We start from the raw sequence: 8,445 nt of genomic DNA on the forward strand, positions 1-8,445 counted from the left end.
TGTTGCTGTTTGTATTTTTAACTTCTTTCAACTGATGTTCAACAATACCAGTTAATCTAAAATAAATATTATCTTATAGTATTAGGCAAGATCAAAATTTATTCAAAGCTTATTAAATGACATAATATATGGCGAACAATTACATTGTGTTGATAATTATACATCGCAAACACGCATAAGGATTCTGTGAATTTTGTTTGACAAAGCTTTTTCTGGTTCACAATCCAATATTTCGTATTTTCCGATATAACGCAAGAGCAAGTTATAAGCGTCACACATATTCTTTACGTTGATATGTGGCCAGTGGCAAAAGTATTTTGTGCCGCGGAATTTAAGTCATTTAAAGAATAGATTGTAATGCAAAGCAAAGATACTGTTTTGATTTTTATTGTTTTTTTCAATTTATATGTTTGATTTTAATTTAGAGCTTGTTGATTGATAGGTAAAAAAATGTAAAATCTAATGCATTATCATAAAGTATATGCTTACTATAGGATTATCTTTACATTCTCTGCAGTGTGTATGTGAAAAAATGAAAATGAAAATCTTTATTTTGACACGCTGGCCTTGTCAACTGGGGTTGATTTCCACAAGGGGCGTGCTTTTGTTCAAAAACAATTACAAAATTTACTAAGAAATAAATTATCTACAGAAGAGAAGTTTAAATATTTACAGAGTTTAGCTTATTCCATCAGTTACATGTTATAAACTAAATCATAAAATGCAAGCAGCAATTTTCTTTTGAAAAAGTGACACGCTTTTGCTATTTCTGATTTCTGCTGGAATTGAATTCCAAACAGAAGCCCCATCATACGCAAAGCTTTTCTTCAAAGAGTTAGTACTAGGCATAGGAACATTTAGACAACTTGTAATATTGCGTAGATTGTAATCAGTGATGTCTTTTTTATAGGTAAATAATCTAGTAAGTGAATTTGGTCCAACATTTTTTAATAATTTAAACACCAGCTTTGCTTTAGCTTTTTTTCTAAGTATTTCAAGAGGTTCCCACTTCAATTCTTGTAATGCGTTACAATAATCGACATCAATGCCCATGTTTATGATAATTTTTGCAGCTCTATTTTGAAGTTTTTGTAGACTTTTTGACTGAGTTTCCCCCAATACACCCCAAACTTCACAGCAATATGTGAAGTAAGGATGTACCAGGGCATTATAAATAGAGATAAGTGTTTGTCTGTCTGTGTATTCCTTTAATTTTCTAACGGTAGAAATAGCGGCTGCTACTTTTTTGCAAATTTTATCAGTGTTACTCTTACAAGATAAGTGTTGGTCAATTATTAAACCCAAACATTCGTACTAATAAATTCTATTTATAACACAATTGCCAATTGCAATATGTAAATTAGAAGTCAAAAAATTCTTGTTCATTTGTTTAGAGCCTATGATCAATTTTCTGTCTTGGTTGAATTCAAACTAAGTTTGTTTGCTATCAACCACTTTTCAAGATTTTTCAAGACAGAGTTTACTGTCTTTTCTAGTTCAACTATATCATTATTTGAAGCAGTTATGCTATTACCATCAGCAAATATTTTTGGTTTACATTGCTATAAGCATGAGGGTAAGTCATATATATTAAGAAAAATAACGGACCTAGAATAGAGCCCTGGGGAACTCTACAGGTGAGGAGTTGTTGGGATGAAATAATATTATTGATTTGGCATCTTTGAGTTCGCGTTGACAGATAGGATTCAATTAGGTTGTAGGCTTGTCCGTTAATTCCATACAACTCAATTTTCTTAATAAAATGGTGTGGTTAACAGTATCAAAATCCTTTTTTAGATCAATTTGGACTACAAGGTTGAGTAACCTTTTATCCATGTTTGTGTACTAATCATTCGTACAGTCAATTAAGGCAGCTGTTGTTGAATGTGATTTTCTGAAACGAAATTGACACTCACTTAGGATTTCAGATTTAGAAAAGTAGTTGTAGAGTTGATCGTAAAGTATACGTTCAATGATTTTATTGACGACTGGAAGAAATGAAATTAGTCTATAGGTTCCAGTCAAGTTATGGTGTTCATTTTTGTAAAGAGGTATAATTCTTGCTGTTTTTCATTCATCTGGGAAGACAGACAAAGTTATGCACTGATTGAAAATATAGGTTAATGTTTCGGAAATGATAGGTGCAGCTAGTTTTAAAATTTTACATGATATTCCATCACAACCCGTTGACTTATTTGCCGAAAGTCCACAAATGAGATGGTACACATTATGGACAGTAGTTGGCCGAAAGGCAGCAAACTCTGATTTAGTTGTATTTATATAATTTTCAAAATTAGTTTTGTGTTGTCTATTTCTTCAGCAAGTTTTGGGCCAATATTAGAAAAATATGTATTATGTACATACTCATATGCATTTATGTAGTCGATTGCAAAACAAGAGGGATTTGATTCAACAATTGCATATCAGCATGAGACAAACATTATTTTAAATATGCTCTCTTCATTCCTTGTTAAGGATTTTGAGTTTGAGCATATTTATTTTTCATTTTCTGTGCCACATATTTTGAATGCACTTAAAACGTAATGGAAAATATGATTACGTTTTCGTGGCTTTATATCCTCATAAATCTCTCTTTATTATGTTACAAAGATGTAATATTGCTTGGCAAGTTATAAGGGTCATGTATATCGTTTGAGTCGATACGTGGCAAATTATTTTGTTCCTCGGAATTTAAATCATGTATTCACTAATTGTTATAAAAACAGAGAAACGGTTATAATTTTGGTTTTGGTTTAGGTATTTATTGTATTATTACATACTGCATGCAGCAAGCTTACTATATAGGAGTCTTAGCTTTTTATGGGAATAATTAAACGTATGATATTTTCTCTCGGGTATGTGTATACTCATACAGGCGTAGGAAAAAAAATAATTGGGGGGAGGGGGGGAGAGGAAGCTCATATTCATTTATGTATGTTATAATCTGTAGAAAACAATGAATTTAAAATACGGCATAATATGCTTGTATAACTATTCTCCACAATTATCGATCTTTCTACGCCCATGCATCATGGGGTGATGTTTTTGCATTGACTCAACATTTCTTAAATAATAAACATTACGAAGCGTTTTAAATCCACTTCACCTTACGGCTGACCTATGTGTTACGTTTTATAGGCAACTCAAAACAAAATCCAACTGTATCACACAAGAGAAATAAAGTTTTGAAAAAGACATCACCCAGCGTCAAGTAGCATGCAACAGAATTTCACGAAGCTTATGTTGTAAATTGTCATGTCAAATTATGTAGAGAGTGACTGTGTCATATTATAAATTATTAGATATAACTGAAATTATTAAATTCATATAAAATACTATAGTCATGTTAAGAGAACACTTCCTCACAGCAATACGTCATTGCTGTAGGATGTAGGTAGAAACGGAATGGCAAAGTTGCGCGAAATATGTAAACGCCCAGAAACACTTCCTAACAATGATACTTAAATATAGCTTGCAAGCGTTGGTTCAGGGTTCCTTGAGTTACAAGAAGTCAACTAAACAAAACTTGCTGAGTGCACTAGCAAAGATATTTGATCCGCTAGGATTAATTAGCTGGGTAATAGTTTTGATGAAAATCTTGTTTCAACCGTTGTGCGTAGAAAAGAGATTGGAATGACGAGATAAGCGGCAAGCACGCCAGTCTAGAGAATGGATTGAAGATCTAATCCGTGTTAAGACTATTAAGCAAAAGAGATGCATCTATGGCGGTGTGAACGGCAAAATTCAATCTTGTGAACTTCATGGGTTTGGTGATGTAAGCGAAAGCGTATTGCACGCTAGTATATTTTGTTTGTTGCACGAGTGTTGCAGTCTTTGTGAAATTGTTAACAGCAAAAACTAGAGTTGCGCAGCTGAAGAAGCTTACTATACCGCGCTTAGAACTAATGTCCACGCTGATGTTAGCAAAGTTAATGGAATCTGTGCGGAAAGATTTAGTAGGCCAAGTAGGAAAATAGAAGCAAGGTACTGGTTAGATAGTATTACAGCATTATATTGGATTCAGAATCCCGGTGAGTGGAAACAGTTTGTTAGACATAGAGTAAATGAAACCTTAGCTATAACACAGAAGGATAAGTATTGACATTGTCCTGGAATGGAAAATCCGCTGATTGACGGTTGTCCGTAATCTTAACGAGATAGATTTAATTATTCCGTATTAGGAAGAACCAACGCTTGGAACTCTCGTGCACAACCACTGCAAATATCATATCAAAGTGTTAAATATAATTGTCAAAATACAGTCCCATCGTTCATGTGAAGTTTGAAAACAGTGAACCATTACTTCGTACAGACTGTGCGAAATGTGTTTCTTTTTGGAGAAAGATTGAGCAAACATGAAATAAGCAATAAAATATACAAGTCACATTTGGAATTATTATAAAAAGAGATGATTCCGTACAAATACATCAATGATAAATGAGAATTCGCCCTGACGAAATCAGTAGACGCATTCAGGCTTAGTCAAATCGAAAACAACTTCCTGTCACAATTTTAGCCAAATTAGCTACCTTTTGCTGTTTTTCTTTGTACACAACATTTTGTCTTTTTTTATTTGGTGTTAGATGATCTTGAGTATATTAATATGGCAATAAGCTTTTAACTTAAATCATTAAATGTCGATTCTATTTTCTTATGCCATGTTTATAATGACAGGTGTATTATCGAGAGAATAAGGAAAACTTTCACCAACCTTTGATCCTTGGGGGTATATCTTTTCCTATTTTCAGTTAGAGATATGTAATGTGTGAAATCCTTTACCAAAAATTAGCTTCTTGTATTCTTTACTTTGTAACAGAAAGGATATATGTTTTGATGCAGAGCCAAGTAGTCCAAGCCTAAAATGGACTTGACCTTTCTTTTGTCTATACCAAACTTTAAGAGTGTGACCACCCATCGTTTGTGACGTTAATTGAAATGTGATATTGGCTTTGCTGTTGTCACCATCAAAGATGCTATAACCAAAAGGAACTTTGGTGAAGTGTCATGAGCTATTTTCAGCTTATTTTCGTGCGGAAGTTTATGTTTTGATAAGTCCTTTTTCATTATGCAACTAATTTATATTACCATTAGGCAACACACAAGAATTATTTTTATTTGGGGCGAAAACTACCCAACACCTATAATAAAGGCTATTATCCTTTCGAAGATTTAACACAAAATAAATAAATATAACACAAAAAAATTGCATTGAAAATGTCATGAAATGTACAGAAATGTTATAACTATCAACAATTCTATTAACATTATTTCAAAGTGCACAACTCCATACAGAAATCATGTAAATATATACTAATACAATACTTCTCGCATGCCCTTCAAAATAGGCATCATAAAAATGGGTGTTTTTAAGGAAAATCAAATATTCAACAAACATGTTAGCCGTTGTTGAATTAGTACAAAAAAGTTCTTTGCGTGCAAATACATCAATGATAAACAAGAATTTGCCCTGAGCAGAAAATCGAAGGAAGTATTTCGGCTTTGTCTAATCAAAGAGAACTTCCTCCAAAAATTATGTCTTTAATTACTTTTAGCTAGTTATTTTACCTTACATTTTGTCTGCGGTACCTTTTGGTCTTATATGATCTTTGCTATGTTTGTAATCTATTAACATGAATAATTGAAAATGATTGTATTTTACCTATTCTATGTTTATAATAACACGTGTATTATCAAGAGAATAAGGAACACTTTCACCAAGCGTTATTCTTTTCTAATTTTCTGTTAGAGACTCTAATGCATGATATCCTCTACCAAATATTGGCTTTTTCTTTTGTTTCTAAAAAAGCATAAATGCTTTAATGGAGCATTCGTGACTCAAAGCCAAGAAAGGTCTCGAAGTTATAGTTAAGTTTGACAATTGTGGCCACCTCGTTGTTCATGACCTTAATATTAAATATGAGATTAGCTAAAGAAAATTCCGACTGCTGAATTTGCGAATGATTACAACTATAATCTAGCTATCTTTGATAAATTCGCTGTATGAGACTGTTAAATAAAAACAAAATGTGATCAAAACGTTCAATATTGGGAAAAAACCAGCATAAACTAGTTTTTACTTATATAGCGGCGGAAGTTTATGATTTGATAATAGCTAAGTCATTTCAACTTAACTTAACCGGATTGCAGCAAACAAAAATTATTTTGTGTATATCTTTAAAACAAGGAATGAGGAATCCTAGAAGGGAACGAGGAAGGGAACAGGGATGCGAAAACAAGGAATGAAAAAAGCCGAAATCGTTAAAACAAGGAATGAGAAAAGCCGGAATCTTTAAAACAAGGAATGTGTAATTATGCAAAAACCGTGTATAATCAAAACAAATTTGTACGACATCGTACTAATTCCCAATTTTTCACAAGTTTCATGCAAACGGCTAGTTAAGATGCGTTATTTTTAGAAAAGCATACAAAGAAGGGTTTACAAGACAATTACCAAGGAGTTTCATCGAATTGATTGCGTAAAATTTTCTTTTAAAGCGAGATATGAGTCTGGGCATGTTGCCAACTGGTTTTGGACTTCGAACCAATTGTGTCCTTGTATAAAGTTAACAAAGCAATCGGTATGTACACAGTAAACTAACGTTTCTTTCGATTTATGACTGCCAAATTTGCCTAAACAAATGAATTCATTTCGCTCGCTATTTGGTCATTCGTCATCACTGCATTTTGAAACGTTTCGAGAGGGAAAGCAACCGTTTAAATGGCAATTTTTTTTATTTTTTTTCCTCCTAAAAGTTGAGATTTGTAATGCTCTATTTTCAGTTGATTTCTGCTTGCATTTTTGCATCATCTTAATTTAAATTCCACGGTGTGTCGTAAGTTGTAAACATCCTCACATTGTTAACTATGTATAAATAACTCATGTAAATTTCAGCATATAATGCAACAGAGTTTTTAAAGTTTTGCATTTTTAAATTTCATAAATAAGATAAGTTTTAATATTTCAACATTATCTTTGGGGAATAAAGAGCCTTGCATTTCTCTTGACTTTGACACCATGCAACATTTGTTATTATTAAAATACAGTGATGACGCAATGTTGACAAATGAGAAAATAGTGACCGAAATCAGCTCAAATGTTTGGGCAAACGGGACAGTCATAAATCGAAAGAAACTTACTGAGTACATACCAATCGCTTTGTTAACTTCATACGAGGACACAATTGGTTTGAAGTTTTAAAATCAGTTGGCAACATGCCCAGACTCATATCTCATGAAGAACTCATGAAGAACTCACAGAATTTCTACATACGCTTCAAAATCTGTTCAGGCAAACAAAACAATCGTTATTATGAAACGACCATCTTGGCTTAGAGCACTGTAAAAGTAAAATTGAGCGTTGTATACCAATAGCTTATGCGATTTTACTTTCACTAAATGATCCTCATCCTCAAAATGATCCCCTGCCTTACAGCAACGCAAAATGCACAAATACAAACGCCAACGCTTCGATCGCTGGTGGAAAGATTAATTTGTGACATGGATGTCGAATTTGAGAAGGTTACAGCTGCTTTGGAAACATCTTATGTTGAAGACGTTAGAGATGTTATTTCATTTCTTTTTGGAGAAAGATTGAGCAAACATAAATAAGCAATAAAATATACAAGTCGCCTTTAACTATTATAAAAATAGATGATTACGCACAAATACATCAATGATAAATGTGACTTCGCCCTGACGAAATCAGTACAAGCATTCAGGCTTAGTCAAGTCGAAGACAACTTCCTGTCACAATTTTAACCAAGTTAGCTAGCTTTTACTGTGTTTTTTTTTGTACACAACATTTTGCCTTTTTTTATTTGTTGTTAGATGATCTTGAGTATATTAATATGGCAGTAAGCTTTCAACTTAAATAATTGAATGCCGATTCTATTTTCTTATGCCATGTTTATAATGACACGTGTATTATCGAGAGAATAAGGAAAACTTTCACCAACCTTTGGTCCTTGGGGGTATATCTTTTCCTATTTTCAGTTAGAGATATGTAATGTGTGAAATCCTTTACCAAAAATTAGCTTCTTGTATTCTTTACTTTGTAACAGAAAGGATATATGTTTTGATGCAGAGCCAAGTAGTCCAAGCCTAAAATGGACTTGACCTTTCTTTTGTCTAAACCAAACTTTAAGAGTGTGACCACCCATCGTTCGTGCCGTTAATTGAAATGTGATATTGGCTTTGTGGTTGTGACCATCAAAGATGCTATAGCCGAAAGGAACTCTGGTGATGTGTCATGAGCTATTTTCAGCTTATTTTCGTGCGGAAGCTTATGTTTTGGTATTACCATTAGGCAACACACAAGAATTATTTTTATTTGGGGCGAAAACTACCCAACACCTATAATAAAGGCTATTATCCTTTCGAAGATTTAACACAAAATAAATAAATATAACACAAAAAAATTGCATTGAAAATGTCATGAAATGTACA

The 8,445-nt window shown here is 32.9% G+C and overlaps 1 long non-coding RNA gene across 1 annotated transcript; it reads right to left on the reverse strand.

Moving 5' to 3' along the window:
- On the reverse strand, positions 1–8,234 carry LOC124436337. The gene is made up of 4 exons (XR_006945327.1): positions 7,956–8,234; positions 5,660–5,797; positions 4,712–4,973; positions 1–56 (listed from the first exon to the last, which is right to left on the reverse strand). It is a non-coding gene; the product is annotated as an uncharacterized LOC124436337 (long non-coding RNA).
- Positions 8,235–8,445: the final 211 nt, after the last annotated feature.

The sequence above is a fragment of the Xenia sp. Carnegie-2017 genome, unplaced genomic scaffold (genome assembly GCF_021976095.1).
Source record: "Xenia sp. Carnegie-2017 unplaced genomic scaffold, XeniaSp_v1 HiC_scaffold_16, whole genome shotgun sequence".
NCBI classification, from domain to species: Eukaryota; Metazoa; Cnidaria; class Anthozoa; order Malacalcyonacea; family Xeniidae; genus Xenia; species Xenia sp. Carnegie-2017.